At 51.2% G+C, this 18,017-nt stretch overlaps 1 protein-coding gene across 6 annotated transcripts in view; it reads right to left on the bottom strand.

The window, feature by feature from the left end:
• DLGAP4 (DLG associated protein 4) overlaps positions 1-18,017 on the bottom strand; it is a 194,288-nt gene that overhangs the window by 145,959 nt on the left and 30,312 nt on the right. For all 6 annotated transcript variants that reach the window (XM_068913074.1, XM_068913077.1, XM_068913079.1 and 3 more), the window contains exon 2: positions 14,543-14,691. The gene's annotated coding sequence lies outside the window, so the exon portion shown is untranslated. The remainder of the gene's footprint in view (positions 1-14,542; positions 14,692-18,017) is intronic.

Below are 18,017 nucleotides of genomic sequence, written 5' to 3'. Positions count from 1 at the left end.
GCCCTGCATGCATCCAGAAGCCCTCTGAGGTAGAGAAAGTGATTCTAGTGGCTGCAGATACTGTGTTTTCCCCCATGAACCAGGACTGCTGCAAATGTTGCCCTCCTTCCTGGAGGAAGGGCATGTGTCTTGCATCTCTCCAAGCCTGGCCAGTGCCCGTGCCACTCCAGCTTCAGGAAGCAAAGCCTGCCATTACAGCGTTTAGAATCTATCAGTAAGGAAAGGTGCTCTGCAGAGGCAAGGCATTTAGAGCTCAAATTAGCCTCACTGGGCTCAATTTGAGATTTTGACAGCGGATGCCAAATTTATTTCCAAATGCATTCTGGAAATGTCACTGTGCTGGTCGGAAGGAATTGGGTACATGCTCCCTTTTAAATAGAACCAAGCATATGGGAGGAGGATGATTAGATCACTTCCAAGCTGCCAAATTTCTTTGCTGGAGCTAAAAATCTTCCCCAAAATGTCCCAGCCCACAATGTTTCTAAGCACTGAAGTCTGTGCTGAGACTTTTCTACTGACAGGTTTGCCCTAAGAAAGAAAATACATCCCTCCAGTGAGGTCTCAGGTGGTTCCAGCTCTCAAGAGGATGAGGAGGTCTCCTGCCCACCCTTAAAAGTAAGAGGAACTTCTCCCCTTCTCTGACACCTACCCTAGGGGGAGCAGAGTTTGTTTCTCTCTTTTACTTTGGTGAAAAGCAACACTGATCTCAGTCAAGTCTCCTCTTATCTCCAGTGCCACACCTGCCTGTCCAGGACAGACCCCCTGCCAAGAAGGAGCCATCTCCCTGCCAGGGTCCATAGAGCATCCCACTAACAGCACTCAGTGATGGCCATATCCGTGAGCATTCACAGCATGGTGCCAGGCACACTGAGCCACTGCGTCCCATGCATCTCTGGGAAGGGGAACATCAGCTGCCCTCTTCCCAGGTCGCCCAGAAATCCACTGCATCCCAATATAGACAGGCAAAAGCAACCCAGCAGTCACTCACAAACCAAGAGGGGTGTAAGCCCCTTTAGTTCCTGGAAGATAAATGCCAGGCTTTCACATTACAACTTGCTTCCTTCAGTGTCTTCAGCAGTTGGGCTTCCAGTGCTCTCAGCTGCCTGTGGTGTGCATGGACTACAAAGGACCCAAGGTCAAACACTGACTCTTCAAGGTCACAGTGCAGCATGACCACTTGGGGAAGGGAAGTGCTTCAGCTGTTCCCACTTCTCAGAGCTGGAATTCAGGCCTCACATGCAACTGGGTAACACAGTAATGAGGATGGGAGGAGAGAGGGGGCAGCTCCTCAGCACTCATTATTTAGTTCTGCAGGAGTAATGCTAGGCTGGAGGGTACCTTGAGCTGAGCAACTACAGCACTTTAGCTGCAGATGACCCCTCAGGTTCACCCTCTTGGGAGAAAGCAATGTAAACCACTACTGCCCATTTTGTCCAAGCTAGGAACAGGGTAAGCAGCACAAAATTCAAAGCAGCACCACTACGCTATCCCTCATCACAGCTCCAGTTAAGGGAAGTACTTGGGATCACTTAAACCTTTCCTGCCCTGCTAAGATACTGAGAAGGGAAAAATAGCTCCCTGGCAGGGAATTTTCTTCTCTCAATAGATAACACTATAGCTTCCTTAGGGAGACAGAGAGCAGGAGAGGATGTGCGGCCAGCACTGGGACTGGGTCCTCTTCCACTTGAGCTGCTCAAATTCTGCCAGTTCAGTGTGGGGGACAGCCAAGACCAAGTACACGTTGTCTCTTCAGCATCAGCCTCCACTGAGCCAACCTCATTTTCCCAGCAGAAAAACAAAGCATGCCCAGACCTGAGAGGACCAGGATCAGTGCTTTCCCTTCTGATTCAGGACTAACCTGTGAACCTCCTGAACCTTCCTGGCCCTCTCTCTAGTGCTGCATTGCCAAAGCACCCACTCTCTTTCGCTAGTAATATACTGATCTGCTGGATAGTGGAGGCAAAATCTTATTGTCTTATATTTGCTTCTATCTCATCTGTAATGCTTTTTATGCCCAGGCCTCCAAGAAAGGCACAAAGTGAATCCAACAATATTGCCACTGTTCAGCAGATTGGGAAAATAAAGTATGTTGCAAGGAAGCAGCAAGCTACAAACCAGCTGAGAGCAGAGCATCATCTCTTCCATAGTGCCAGGGCAGTGCTCCACCCTCTCAGGCCTCGGAGAGGGCCCCAGAAGGAGCGCCACAAGTCCACCTGGCAGGCTCAGGGTCTCAGAGCCAGGAACTGACCCAGAACATGCTGTAATGTGGCAGAGCCCAGAGGGCACAAGCAGGAGGACTATTGAGCCCAAGCAGCTAAAGCAAAGTGCCACAGCTGCTCCAAGCTCTGCTCTCAGCCCACACGCTGCTGAGTGGCAGGTGGGAGGTTTTTCTCCGCATTGCAAATCTCTTCCTATTCGATCTGATACTGCAGTGCTTCTTGGAAGGAAAACAACCTCTCTGGAGAGCAAAAAGGTCCAGAATAGCACCAGCACCTTCTCCTGCCCAAGGCGGGTCCTGGAATTGGCAACAGGAGAGCCTGACTCTGTAGATAACCCTAAAGCTTCCCTAGCAGACAGCCTGTCTGGGATTAGGAACCATCCATTCCCATTTTCCTGTGTTTGCTACTGGCATAGAGAGCCCCGGCTGGGATCTCTGCTTAAACTTGGGAACTAGGAGGAGAGGAGGAGAAGGCAGAGAGAAGAACACTTCCAGGTCTGCGGAGGCTGACTGGCAGCAGAGCGAAAGATGTGACAAACAGTGGGAGCTACATGGCAAAACGCGCACAGCATGTAGCTGTGTTCCCTTTACAGCATGCCCTAGAGTACTTTCAGGAAGTTGCCAATGCCATACAAATGCCTGGCCTGAAAGGTGGTGTGCAGCAGTGTCCTTCTACCTCTTCTATGCAGCCCGTATGCCAGACCAGTTGGAGGACCCCAGCTGAGAAGGAATTGGACTGGTGTGATCTGTTCCCCTTTCAGCGTGTGACGCTAGGCAAGCCATTCATTTCTCCCTGCTCTGTAAGATGGCCTGTGCTCCTAGTCCCAGGGAGTGTGGCTGCCCCTGTCCCCAAAGAGTGCCTGTACACTGCCAGCTGTTCCAGTTCATATTACATAGAATAACAAAGAACAGACCTAGAGTCCCTACCTAGATGCATGGAAGTACACATTTTCTCTAATGCCCAGCACACAGATTGCTAACTCAGTAGCAAATTCCCATGCTGGACCCACTTGACTCTGAAGATCTTTAGGGAATCGGCAGTGTCCCTGGGTATGCTAGCGCAGAAGTTTCCCATAAACAAGTTTTTGGGAGCCACCTTACTCAACATTTGCCACCACTATCCAAGGGGAGAGGGCTTGGCTTTGTGCTCCCTGCCACAGGTGCTCAAGGACTGAGAGAGTCTGGAAGTCCAGGAAAAGTATTAGCATGGTCCTTTACAGGAAAAGAGCTTTTTTTTGTTGCGAAGGTAGGGGGGACTCTGCCCCTGGATGACTAAGGAGAGACCAGTTGCTATGGAACTGAGATTCAGCAAACATGCAGAGGGCTTTATATGGCGATACCCCATTTGGACCAGGAACCTTCTCATGAGGAAGGCATGCTGCCTCCAAAAATCATGACTCTTCCTCCTTCTAGCCTCTCTAGAAATCAAGTAAAGGGGAATGGAGTGAGGGAGGTGGTGCTCACAGGAGGGCTTTCACCAGAGGACCTAAACTGCTTGCACTCTTTGTCCAGTCCACTCATCTCCTAATAGGATTGCCTGTGCTGACAAGTGCTTAGGAGTAGAAAGAATAAAAATAGAAAGCTCTGAAAACAAGTAGGGCAGCAGTCACTGGCAGCAGAGAGCCATCACTGCAGCACAGACCCCAAGGCTGGCCCTATGGGATCCCACTGGGATGGTGCCAGTAGATGGTTTGAGAACACCATCTTCAAACATAGCCATCGTGAGGTAGATGCTTTCCCCAGCTCCCTGGTAATGGCACATTACTTCATTGTCAGGAAGTCCTGGGCCAAAGGCTTTTTACAAGAAGTATAATCATGACTTGAGGAGTCTGGAGACTGCCTAATCCATTTTTCCTTAGCCAAGCTAGCCAAGCAAATCTGCCTCTCCAGCCATTGGGTCCCATCCTCTCCATCAAGGCCATCTACCTGTTCACTTATAATTTTTTCATCTCATCTCATTAAAATAAACCATTTGTTCATCCATCTGTCCATCTATCCATTCATAGTTTTCCCTTTTATCTATATACAGCCCAAATCCATCAGCTGTCTGGACTGCTATTTAACAAGCAAGGCAGCCAGGCAACTATTAGGATTTCCATTTATCAGTTCCAATAAAAGTTTCTTTTGGTTTCACTACAGGGAAGAAAGCATACCTTACTTTTGTGTCAGCTAGAGGATGGGAGGTGCAGACATCTGGGCTGAGTACTGCCACAAGACACCAATACTGCTTTGAAAACATGTGGCCTGGGGCAACAGACACCAGGCCTTCAAGTCCTTTTTTTGCATTTATGCAGTCTTTAAGCAAGCAAACTCCTAGCAGAATTAGTGATGTCTCTAGCAGTGGCCTTCAGAGTACAAACAACAAAATAACTTCACAAGCTTATAATGTGCAATATGGAAGCTGACTCTGCCAGTAGCCCAGAACCCAGAGCTTTTTCCTTTAAAAGAAAGACCTGCTTCAGGCTGGAGCCTGTACGTTAGATGCTAAGTTTCACTGCTCCACTTTATTCACATTGTCCTATGCTAGCATTTCTCTGGGCTGAACACTAGTTCAGAGTACCCCCTCCCCAGAAGGCTCTCACCACTACAGAAACATTACTGCTTTGGGCTGTGCCAAACCATTTGGGAACAGGTTCTCAGCCACGCTTGGTTACAGACATACATAGGAAATAATACATTCCATTTTCAAGAGGAAACCTAGAGAGTATATCTGGGCCAAGTGTTGGGCTAAACAGAGTGAATACTTGACATCCTATCCTCTTCCATCCACCTCCTATTGTATTCAAGAAAGTAAGACTTTGTAGGATTCCAGGCCGCTAATCCCCCTCATTCCCAAACAGGCCAGATCCTGACTTTGGACCAAGCCCAGGTGTCAGTGGAGGAATACAGTGCTAATTTACTAACTCTGTCTAGAGCATACATCAATAAGCTACTCCAGAGTCTCAGATTAAGTCTCTCTCCTGGACATACTAAAGAAAGCCATTAGGAGCAGAAAGTCCTCAGCTCCCCGCTTTCAGAGCTTTGGGATCTTTAATCACAGCATCACGGAATGGTTGAGGTTGGAAGGGAGCTTTAAAGGTCTTCTAGTCCAAACCCCCTGCTCAAGCACAGTCACCTAGAGCACGTTGCCCAGGACCCTGTCCCGACGGCTTTTGAATACCTCCAAGGATGGACACTCCACAGCCTCTCTGGGCAGCCTGTTCCAGCGCTCAGTCACCCTCACAGCAATGTTGTTTTTCCTTACGTTCAGATGGAACTTCCCGTGCTTCAGTTTGTGCCCACTGCCTCTCGTCCTGTCACTGGCCACCACCGAAAGGAGTCTGGCCCCATCCTCTTGACACACTCCCTTCAGATAGTTATACACATTGATAAGATCCCCTCCCCCACCCCGAATCGTCTCTTCTCCCAGCTCTCTCAGCCTTTCTCATAGGAGAGATGCTTCATCATCCTGGTAGCCCTTTGCTGGACTCGCTCCAGGAACTCCATGTCTCTCTTGTACTGGGGAGCCTAGACCTGGGCACAGTACTCCAGATGCAGCCTCGCCAGGGCTGAGAAGAGGCGGAGGATCACCTCCCCTGACCTGCTGGCAATGCTCTTCCTAATGCAGCCCAGGATACCACTGGCCTTTTTGGCCACAAGGGCACATTGCAGGCTCAGGGTCAGCTTACAAGTTGGCAGCAGCCCACCAGGACTCCCAGGTCCTCCTCTGCAGAGCTGCTTTCCAGCAGGTCAGCCCCCAGCCTGTACTGGTGCATGGGGTTGTTGCTCCCCCAGGTGCTGGACTCCGCACTTCCCTTTTTGAACTTCAGGAGGTTCCTCTCTGCCCATTGCCCCTGTTGCTAGAGCTGCCCTCCCTGCTGACTTATCTCACTGGGAAGGACACATTATAGGAGCTGAGCACAATAGTGGGATACATGATGTTTCATTGGTACAAGCCACTTCTGGATGCCTCTGCCGTTGTTGTGGGGCAAGCTGGAAATGAAAGACCAACTTCTCTCTGCTCCTCTCCCAGTGTAAGGGTGCCTGCTCATCACCAGATTGAGCTGGCTGCTTTGGCTGGGTTTTGTGGTTGGTCATTCCCCCCCCCCCCCCCCCCCCGCCAACATGGTGAGGACACTTGTGAATGGGCCAGGCTTGATATGTGCCTGCTCTCAGCCAAGCTCCCTGTGAGTATTACCTTTTGCATGCCTATACAATGCAGGTGGAGACTGAGCCACTGAGCAGGGCCTTGTGAACTGGAGCTGCTCTTCTCCCTCTCTTACCCTCTGTTCAAACGAGACCAAACCCCACATGGCACCAATCTGAGAGCATCTGAGTGCTTCAGCACCTTCAAGAGTTGAGAGTTTACTCATGGCTGTCTTGAGCAAGGACCTTCTTGCAATTTCTCTTCAGAATAGGCAGTGTAACATGTCTTCAGAAAGGGTCCTTAGGTCTAGGCAAGACATGTGCTTTTACAACCCTTCTAGAAAGTACTAGAAAGTGCAGATGTGACTGTCTTTCCTCTTGCCATAGATCTTATTAGGACCATTGTCTCACTCCACCTGAGTTTCTGCTCAGGGAATTTGGAACCAAAACAAGCCCTACCACTAGAAATGTGGCAATGGAGTCTCATGGCAAGCCTCGTGCTGCCTATTGATTGTGAGAAATCACATTAATTGAAAGGAGAAAGAACTGCACTAGAAAACCCCATCCCTTCGCTGCCTTGCGTCTGTGCATAGAGGCCCCTGGGACAGTTGCTATCTATTAGGGATAATTGCATAAGTCACCCTATGCTCTTACTTTGGATCTGGAGATGAAAACAAGTCCAGGCTGGGATAGGCAGTGGGGAGAGCAAGAATGTGTTTGCTCTGTCTTTGCAAAGATTCCCACATACAGCTGGAAGGAACTGTTGGCCTGCAGCAGAGGGACAGCAGAGCCTTTGTGCAGGGTGGGAGAAGATCTGAAATTAAAAACTAAGAAGTGAGACTGAAGAGGTTCAGGTCCTGTTCCCTCTTCCTGAGGGTCACCACACCATCATCCCAAGTGCCAACCCACTGCCTGGCCACACTACAAAGGATGCAGGGAGCTGATCCAGCAGTCCACCTACACATTCCCCCCAGTTAATCTGTCCTGAGATCGCTGCTGCATCCAGCAGAGTTTACAGCTCCTACAGAGTTTACAGCAGAGTCTACAGGAGCTGTAAACCCATTATCTTACCTCTACCTGTTCCACAGAGTCAGAGAGCAGAACTGAGCATAGCCTATGTGATGGCAGGGGAAGCTGGGAAACAGGTCTGAGCCCTCAGCCAGTACTTCCTTGTATCCTTGCTGAACAAGCAAGCACAGGAGGTGTGAAACACTTGCTCAGGTTTTGCTAAGGGAAGATGCCAGGGTCTGAGGGAGCAGGAACACAGCTCAGTAGGATGGTGCTGGTAAGGGAGAGTTGCATACACCAAGATCAAGCTAGGAGTGCTGCTTTGCAGGCAGAAATCCCAGTGGCAGGTGTTTACCACTTCAGCCCCAGGCAAAATATTCTAATTGGACAGAGGTCTGAAGTAGAGACAGACCTTGGATCAGCCCTCTTGGCCAGACATTACAAGCAACCTGCATCCATATAGCTGTTAGAGCCCCCAGCCCCTAAACAACATATGCCCTCAAGCTGCTGGGGACCAGGCTAGGAGCCTGCCTGCAGGGACATCAGCCCAGCATTCACTGCAGTACTGAGAGGAGAGCTCAGCCATCTGACTTCCTGGTGTGTCACCTACTACATGCTATGTCAGCACCTTCACCTGCAGACCAACATGCCTTGCAGCCACAGCATCTCCTAATGCCACAGGCAAGTCCACTGCCATGCCAGCTTAGTGGTATCTGCCAGCCATACAGGGGGAGGCCAGGCAGGAAAAGAGCACATATCCTGTGCACAAATCCTTGGCCCTGACCCTCAACCTTCACAGAAATGTGAAGCAAAGACATCTACAGGACTTTTCTCCTCTTACGCTACCAGGTCAGAGAGAGAAGGAATCAGGCCTGTCTCTGTCCCCTTCCACTGCCTGATGCAGCTTCTCCAGCACCAGGGGCAAGGGCAGAGGGCTCCAGACAGCACGATCCATGGCTTTTTCCTCCCTGCCCGTTTGGCAGCCCATTGCAGGAAGGACTGTGGGGTCCTGGGCATGGTGGGGCACAGGCCACAGGCCTCCCTTTGCAGCACTTAGGCTGTGCCAGAATGTTTGACATGTGGCTCTCACCTTACTGCAGCTCCCATGCCAGTAGTGTGGGAGCTGGGCTTGGTACCAGCATTGCAATTCACCTTCCAGTTCCCAAGGAGTTGTGGTGTGCCAACAGATTGTCATCCTCTTGCCCTGCTGGGGACGCTCATTCCTCCCCACCAGTGCTCCTCCATTTATGAGCTACAGCAGAGGGTGGGACCAGGAGAGAGGCTGGTCACACACATGCTGGAGGTATCTGGTATTTTTTCCTTGCCCTTCCCTTACAAAATAAAGAAGGAGAATAAAAGGGGAGGGGGGAAGCACTAAATAAAGCAAACCTGACAACTCCAATTTTGGTCTTAATGAATAAATGAAAAGCATCCCAAGACGTAATTTAGTGCTTTGAATGAAACATGTCACCTACATTAAAAAAAAAAAAAAGAAAAAGAAAAAGAGAAAGAAAGTGGAATGAAGCAATTGCAATTAAGAGAAAGAGACGGATGGGCAATTACCAAGGAGTGGAGAAGCAGGGATGGTCAGCCAGTGAGGCCCCTGCTCCCATAATCCAGCACTCCCATGGTGAGAGAATCTGGGGCTGGCTGCAAAGGCTGCTCACACTGTGCTGTGTGAGTCCCATGGGAGAGGGGCAGTCCCACATGTGTGCACAGTGTGGAGGCATCCTCGTGTCTCACCCATCCTGCTGCATCTGTAACAGCCAGGAAAAACCCAAGCCCATCTAATTTCAATTCCTTCTGGCCTTTTTTACTGCCCTCAGCACTATAGCGTGTGAGAGCTGCCTGTGTTACAGTCATGACCAAACCACATGCTCAGTTTGTTTTGGTAGGGTTTGCTGGATGGGTTTTGTTTGTGTATGTGCTGTTCTGAAAGAAGGTTAGAGAAGGTCTTTTCTGGCGAGCGGAAGGGGATGAGGTTTGGGTTGTGTATGACCTCCTGTTACTCAATCCAATACAGCAGCCATCCCGGGTGCACAGCCTATCCCTCTGTGCACAAACACCTAGCCTCTGTTCCATCACCAAATCTCCTTGAAGGTCTCTGCACTGCCAGTTGGAGACTTAATCTTAAAGGGAAATCTCCCTGTATGTCAGCCCTGGGTGTCCAGAAAGCCACACATCTCTTCTTTCTACATAACTCCAGAAGGCAACAAAGATGCTCCCCCCAGATGGTGGGCAAAAAGACCAACTCAATTATAAAAGCATCACTTATTTTCCTGTGAAAACAGCTCAGAGAAAGTTTTTAGCAGCTGCTGTAACTGTTGAGAAAGCAGCGTGCCGTGAGGCTCGTGAGCTGTCAGGTAGGCTGTGCTCTTTGGGAGTTATTTGCCTACAAATGCAAGTAGGGCCCAAACTGGGCCCCCATGCCAGACTCTGCACTCTCTCCCATGCTATTACCCTTTGCCGCTCCCAGCTGCTTGCTGTTATCCTGGGTGGCAAGGCCAAGCTCCCACGGCTGTGGAAGAAAATCCAGACAGACATCTGACATGCTCTTTTGTACTTTCTGAATTTTTTGCCCATCTTCCACCTTTTAGGAGGGCAAATCAAAACCTTTTGAATGTTTGGGCTTGGCTGAGATGCTGATGGAGCCAGTGTCAATTCCAAGGCATGGCAGGGGCTCACTCCTGGGGTGGGGAAAGCATGTGATTTTTTTTCCATAGGTTTACCCTGACTGTTTACCATCCCTCAAGTGCTGTTTCTTTCAGAAGTTCCTTCCTCATGTCAGCTATGACAACACGCCTTGAATCCAGAGCCCTGTCCTTGACACAAGTTCACCTTCTCTATCTTTGGGGGAAAAACATAGGCTTTCCACAGGCTTAAGATGGCTACAGAAGTGGACGACCTCACTCAGAAAAATGCACAGCAGTATCCAGTTTCTGCCCCATGCACAGACATGCAGAGAGTATGCCAGATGGCAAAGGAGTGACTTAGAGGCAATCTTAGCTATACTCTGCAGAAGCCTCCTTCTCTGGCTTACTGAAGGAGATGAATCACAGAATCACAGAATCATTTAGGTTGGAAGGGACCTCTGGAGATCATCTAGTCCATCCTCCCTGCTCAAGCAGGGTCACCTAGAGCATATTGCCCAGGATCACATCCAGACGGGTCTTGGATATCTCCAGGGAAGGAGACTCCACTACCTCTCTGGGCAACCTGTTCCAATGCTCAGTCACCCTCACAGTCAAGAAGTTTTTTCTCAGGTTCAGATGGAACTTCCTGTGGTTCAGTTTCTGCCCTTTGCCTCTTGTCCTGTCAGTGGGCACCATGGAGAAGAGGCTGGCCTCATCCTCTTGGCACTCCCCCTTCAGATACTTGTACACATTGATCAGATCGCCTCTCAGTCTTGTCTTGTCCAGGCTGAACAGGCCCAGCTCTCTCAGTCTTTCTTCAGAGGAGAGGTGCTCCAGGCCCCTCATCATCTTTGTAGCCCTCCGCTGGACTCTCTCCAGCAGTACTGCCATGTCTCTCTTGTCCTGGGGAGCCCAGAACTGGACACAGCACTCCAGGGGAGGCCTCCCCAGGGCGGAGGAGAGGGGCAGGATCACCTCCCTCCACCTGCCGACAACACTCTGCCTCATGCACCCCAGGAGACCTTTGGCCTTCTTGGCCACAAGGGCACACTGCTGGCTCATGCTTAACTTGTTGTCCACCAGCACTCCCAGGTCCTTCTCGGCAGAGCTGCTTGCCAGCAGGTCAGCCCCCCCCCAGCCTGTACCGGTGCCTGGGGTTATTCCTCCCCAGGTGCAGGACCTTGCACTTGCTTTTGTTGAACTTCAGGAGGTTCCTCTCCGCCCACCTCTCCAGCCTGTCCAGGTCCCTCGGAATGGCAGCACAGCCTCCTGGTGTGTTAGCCTCTCCCCCCAGTTTAGTATCATCAGCAAACTTGCTGAGGGTGCACTCTGTCCCTTCCTCCAGGTCATTGATGAATATATTGAACAAGACTGGACCCAGCACTGACCCCTGGGGGACACCGCTAGCTACAGGCCTCCAACTTGACTCTGCGCCATTCACCGCAACCCTCTGAGCTCGGCCATCCAGCCAGTTCTCAATCCACCTCAACGTCCACTCGTCTAGCCCACACTTCCTGAGCTTACCTATGAGGATGTGATGGGAGACAGTGTCAAAAGCCTTGCTCAAGTCCAGGGAGACAACATCCACTGCTCTCCCCTCATCTACCCAGCCAGTCATCCCGTCATAGAAAGCTATCAGATTGGTCAAGCATGATTCCCCTTTGGTCAATCCATGCTGACTACTCCTGATCACCTTCTTGTCCTCCACATGCTTAGTGATGACCTTCAGGAGGAGCTGTTCCCTCACCTTTCCAGGGATGGAGGTGAGGCTGACAGGCCTGGAGTTTCCTGGCTCCTTCTTGCCCTTTTGGAAGACTGGCGTGACATTGGATTTCTTCCAGTCCTCAGGCACCTCTCCTGGTCTCCAGGACTTTCCAAGATGATGGAGAGTGGCCTAGCGATAACATCCGCCAGCTCCCTCAGCACTCGTGGGTGCATCCCATCGGGGCCCATGGATTTATGGATGTCAAGTCTGGACAAAAGATCTCTAACCTGATCCTCCTCCACCAAGGGAGAGTCTTCCTTTCTCCAGCCTTCCTTTCTTGTCTCCAGGGTCTGGAATTCCTGAGGACTGGCCTTAACAGTAAAGACTGAAGCAAAGAAGGCATTCAATAACTCTGCCTTCTCTGTATCCTTCGTCACCAGGGCACCCGCCCCATTCAGCAGTGGGCCCACGTTTCCCCTAGTCTTCCTTTTGCTATTGATGTATTTGAAGAAGGCCTTCTTGTTGTCCTTGACATCCCTTGCCAGATTTCATTCCAACTGGGCCTTAGCCTTCCTTGTCGCATCCCTGCACGCTCTGACAACGTCCCTGTATTCCTCCCAAGTGGCCTGTCCCCTCTTCCACATTCTGTGTACTTCCTTCTTCTGTTGGAGTTTTGCCAGGAGTTCCTTGCTCATCCATGCAGGTCTCCTGCCCGCTTTGCTTGACTTCTTCCTCAGAGGGATGCACTGATCCTGAGCCTGGAGGAGGTGATGCTTGAATATTAACCAGCTTTCTTGGACCCCTCTTCCTTCTAGGGCCCTACCCCATGAGATTCCCCTAAGTAGGTCCCTGAAGAGGCCAAAGTCAGCTCTCCTGAAGTCCAGCCTTGCAATCCTACTCATTGCCCTGCTCCCTCCTCGTAGGATCCTGAACTCCACCATCTCATGGTCACTGCAGCCAAGGCTGCCCAACCTTCACATCTCCAACTAGACCTTTGTTCGTTGTACAAGGTCTAGCAGTGCACCTCTCCTCGTTGGCGTCTCCACCACCTGAGTCAAGAAATTAGCCTCAATGCTCTGCAGGAACCTCCTCGACTGCTTGTGCCTAGCTGTGCTCTCTTCCCAGCAGATGTCAGGGTGCTTGAAGTCCCCCAGGAGAACCAGGGCCTGTGAGCGTGAGGCTACTTCCAGCTGTCGGTAGAAGGCCTCATCGATGACTTCCTCTTCCTGATGAGGTGGCCTGGAGTAACCCCCCACCACCGTGTCACCCATGTTAGCCTGCCCTTTAATCCTTACCCATAGGCTCTCAACTTGCTCTTCATCCACCCCGAGGCAGAGCTCCATACATTCTAGTTGCTCCCTCACATAAAGAGCAACTCCACCACCTCGCCTTCCTGGCCTGTCTTTCCTAAAAAGCACATAGCCATCCATGACAGCATCCCAGTCCCGTGAACTATCCCACCATGTCTCTGTAACCGCAATGAGATCATGGCCCTGCGACCGCACACAGACCTCTAACTCTTCCTGTTTATTCCCCATGCTGCGTGCATTGGTGTACAGGCATTTCAGAGAGCCAGTGGAGCATGAAGGTTTCCCAGAAGAGGTGCAAGAGGATCCTCCATAGCCATGTCCCATGCTGTCTCCCCTGGCTGCATGCACCCGCTGGAGGCATCCTGACTTGAGCGGTGTTTTACTGACTCTCCTGCCACTATACCACTCCCCTTCCCCCATCTTGCCTAGTTTAAAGCCCTCCTTACCAGGCTGGCCAATCTGTTGGGAAAGACGCGTGCCCCGCTTGGTAAGGTGGATCCCATCGCTCCCCGTCAGCTATTGATCTTCAAACAGCGTTCCATGGTCATAGAAACCAAAGCCCTGTTGCCGACACCAGCGGCGCAGCCAGCTGTTAACTTGGAAAACTCGTCTACTTCTCCTCCCATCCTTTCCCCTCACAGGCAAGATTGAGGAGAAAACGACCTGGGCTCCCAGATCCTTGACCACCATTCCCAGAGCTCTGAAGTCCTGTTTGAAGCAGCAGCTATGTCCTCCTCCTGCCCATTTAGCAGAGGCAACCACACACATCCCTCTGTCCTCCAGCTCTGATAAACAGGGTTTGCTCAGGGGCTGGGTCTTGGGGCCCAGAGACAGTCAGTCACACTACATGTGGCTGAACTCACTGCCATAGGCTGGAAATGGAGCAAGAGCTAACAGAGCTGAGCATCCAGTAGAAAGCAGAAAGCAAACCATGGCACTGCTACAGTGAGGGGCAGCCCCACAGCTCCCACTGGGCCTACATATGGGTGATGTAGAGATCTCCTGAGTTCACTTGCTGTTTGAGTAGTGACTGGCCTGGCTTCCACTGGCTCTGCCCAGAAGGTCGCAGGCAGAATCTCCTCCAGGGTACCAGTAGCTCTGGAGGCTCCAGTGCTCTTGCTGCATTGCTTCAGCTACTCTCCAGCCTCACAGGCATCACCCAGAGCAGATGCTATCACACACTAGCCCAGCTCTCTCTGACTCCCAGAAACAGCAGTAACAGAGCTCTCAAGCTGCCCTGTGCCCAAGCCATCTGTCTCTCCAGGAAACTGAGGCCATGCCAGCATCTCATATCAGCTCACTTGTGCATCCCTCAACAGGGCCCTTCATCTTCCCCTCCACTGCCAGCAGTACCTCTCCTCCTTCACTGCCACTTCTGCACTCAGGCTCTCTTTTGCTCTCAGAGAGCAATAGTGACATGAGAAAGGAGAACCCTTTTGCTTTTCACCCCAAGGAGCCCACCAGGAGCAGGAATGGGATCCCCTACCCCAGCCCCTGCTCCTGTGCCAGGCCCTGCACCCACCACAGTGCCCCGAGCACTCACAGCCTGAACGCTCTTCAGTGGGATGCCCCTCTTTCGCCAGGATGATGCTTTCATTCATGAGCTGGGGAATGTTGCTCGTCCATGCATTGGCTGCAGGGCGGCCACAGCCAGTCAGTGACCCTGTGACAGTGCTCGCCAGTCTCCTTGGGCTGAGAAGGACAAAGAAAAGATTGAGTTCAGAGAGACATAAAACAAGCTCAGTCCCTTCCCCCATTGTAGAAGAATCATTTTCTTTCCCCACCCAGTGTCTCTTCAGGCCTACACAGTGAGGAAACAGATCCCAGATATGTCACTGGCTATCAGGCTTGGAGCACACCTGTGTACCCCACATCTCCCACAGATGCTGCTCTCCATCAGCCCTCTGATGTCTCCATGAGCCCTCATATCGCTGCTGTTCCCAAGAACACATCAAGCAGGGCTGCATAAGACCTGGTTACCATGTTGGGTTGCCCTATGGGGGCACTGGGATATGCTTTCTGCTTATACTCCCAATAGTGCCATAGCCTGGCACAGCCACTGCCAGCTTTGCCCTTCCTCACGCTCCAGTCATGCAGATTCAATGTAGGAAGGACTGGTGGGGAAGGTGCTTTCTTTAAGGCCAGTCCAGCCAGCCAAGCAGGAAGTCACGCTATCCTGGCTGCCCAAGAGCGTTACTACTTAACATGCTGTCCTCCATTAGCCATGGTGAGGGTCCTCACACATAAGGCACTCATTAGATAGACCAAGAGACACCTTGCAGGGAGACAGTGATGCAGAGAGAAGTGATCTCAGCTCCCTCGTCCCTCAGCAGAGCAGGAGGCAGAGGCAAGGAAGGAACTCAGCAGGGTTTCAATACCATCCCTGGCTTCTCCAGCCCTGCTCCAGGCATGACTACTGTTTCATGAGCTAACCAGGCATAATCAATCCACTGTGACTGGGTGGCAGTCACACTGCAAAGGCCAGATCCTCAGATGCCACATGAACCCCTGCTGAGGTTTCCACCCTCAGGGTCCTGTTGAGATGAACAGTCCCGTTCCTCAAAGATTGGGCTTCAGCTTGATGAGGATGTCCAGGAAGACCAACAGATTCCAGTATGCTGGAGAACAACATATTCTGCCCAAAAGCAAACCTTTTGCCTTATGACTGTCGGTGTACTTGGCACTTTACCTACATGTTCCCCTGATGCTCAGAGGAGAAATGTAGTTCAAGCTATGAAAGCAGTCAATGTGTTACCAAGCCGGACACCTGTGTTACCAACAGGACACCTTCCCACTGCTTCCAGTCAGCCTACCTCACAGCACCAGTGTCATCCACATCCATCCTCCTTGTGCATTTTGAAAAGAGCAGCTTACATCCTGATCGGATTAGAAGAAGAAAACTACATTGCAATAAATCCAGGGAGGGCACTGCCTGCCTGTGCTTTAATCTGAGAGGAACCTTCAAGATAAGAGTATTAAGAAATGGAGATAAAACAGCCTTGGTGCAGGAATGGCCTGAGCCAGTCCTTAGTATGGGAAGCAGCTCAGTGGAGCTGTCTGTGGGGTGCTCCGGCATGGGAGAGGAGCCCAGCATGTCCCTGCAAGCATCACCCATCTTTCTATGCCTGCAGCCCCTTCAGTGCAGGAGATGGGGGAGTTCTAGGGAGGGCAAACTGCAGGAGGGAGAGGATTGCTACAGAACCTCATCTTTCAAACTGGAAGGCTGAAATCCCAGGTGGGACCAAGGGTGGCAGAGTTCCCATTGTGAGACTTTGGAGTGGGACAGGCTATCCCCATGCCCCAGGCCTCTCCCCATAGCCCCTCCTTCCAGTGAGGGGATCTGGCACCTCCCAGCTCTGATTTCACTTCATTTCAAGGCTGAAACTTCATTCTCTCACTCTGGGAAGTCCTCCTTCTGTCTCCTGAATGTGGGATCAGAGGCAGCACTGGTTTCCCTTCTTGTAAAGTCTGCTGTGCAGAAGACTCAGCTCTTCCCTCCGGTGTCGTACCTTGCAGAGGCATTCATGGAGAGTCATCATTGCTTAGGTGACCTCTTCTAACCCAATCCATGCCCCATGGACCAGACAGGAGCTCAACAACTGCTGCAGTAGGAGCAGACACAGGCTGCTTATTCTCAAACTCGCTGTTCCAAGAAACCCAGGCACCTTTTCCTCACGTCTCTTGAGATGCAATCCCCACACCTGCACCAGGTGGGAGGGAGGAATAAGACAAAAGAACTAACCTTCCTCCTCTGATGAAGTCTGAGGAGGCTGGTTTGCTCACAGGCATAAGTGGGGACTAACACTGCATGGGGCAGCAAGGTTGTCCTAGTGTTCTTGGGCACCCAGCTGTATCTTGTGAAGCCCCAGCTGAATGCACAGCTCCAGTCTCCCATCATGTTCCGGAGATGAGTGGAAACAGCCCTGCAGCTTGGTGTAAATAACTGAGGAAAGAACATTTGTAAATCAGGAGACAGCTGAATTAAAAAGGCGAAGCCCAAGAAGCAGATGAAAAGAGAATTATCAGTGATGGATGCAAAAGCAGTACCTGAGTCCAGCGTTCTCCTGGATACACTCTTGCACAGCAGTAAGACAGGGAAAGCTGAGATCAAGCCATGCACTGACTGAAAGAACTAGGTGAGCCAGGGTATACTAGGAGTTTTTAGAGCCTGATGTGGTGCAAGAGGCATATCAGCTACTGAGCTCCAAGTGGCACAGCCTTGAGAGGCTCTGCAACTGGCGCTGGGTTTTGCAGCCCGGCTGGTTTTCTGATCAGCATTAGGAGAAGCGCTTGCAGATGCTCTGCACATGGGGGTTTGCCCAGCTGAAGTTCAGCAGAAAGAGGCCCAGAGAGACCAGTGACCATTATTGCCTGCTCAGCGCAGCCCCTCCTGCATACTTCCCACTGCACTTTGTCCTGTCCTGGCCCTGTGTTGCAGAGCAGAAATCCTGAACATCTGGCTCATTCTGCTTCAGGGTGCTCAAAGAGGCTGCACAGAACTATAAAGGTCATTACTGCAGTTTACTTTGTTAATTGCTGCTAATCAGGCAGCTTTCTTCACAAAGGGGGAAAAAACATTTGAATGGAAAAAAATCAGAGTTCTTAAGACAGAAGAGGGTCCAAAATTCCTCTCTTTGCTCAAGGCACAAGCAAATCCAGGCCACCCCTGCAAAAAGAGGGACTCTGACCACCAGACAGGCTGTTCAAGAGCCTCAGTGTAATTCCCATCCATGATGCAGGGAGAGCAGAAGAGTCAGGGTGGGCCAGTGTTCAATGACTGCTGCATAGGCAGACTGACAAGCGGTCAGAATTCTCAAGCACAGAGCAAGGGGCTCTCCCTACACTAGTAAGAATAGACAAGGGGAAGTCACAGCCCTTCCAATCTCAACATGCCTCCCCTGTGACTTTCCACATCCTGATACCACCACTGGAGGTATCTGCCATTAGAAAGGGCAAATTGCTGCACTATTGTCCCTGTATGACATCAGGCTGCCTCCGTACCACCTACTCACTTTCCT

Source organism: Struthio camelus, chromosome 18 (genome assembly GCF_040807025.1).
Source record: "Struthio camelus isolate bStrCam1 chromosome 18, bStrCam1.hap1, whole genome shotgun sequence".
Lineage (NCBI taxonomy): Eukaryota > Metazoa > Chordata > Aves > Struthioniformes > Struthionidae > Struthio > Struthio camelus.
The sequence above is the reverse complement of the archived record's forward strand: the minus strand, read 5'-3'. Positions and strand labels throughout refer to the sequence as shown.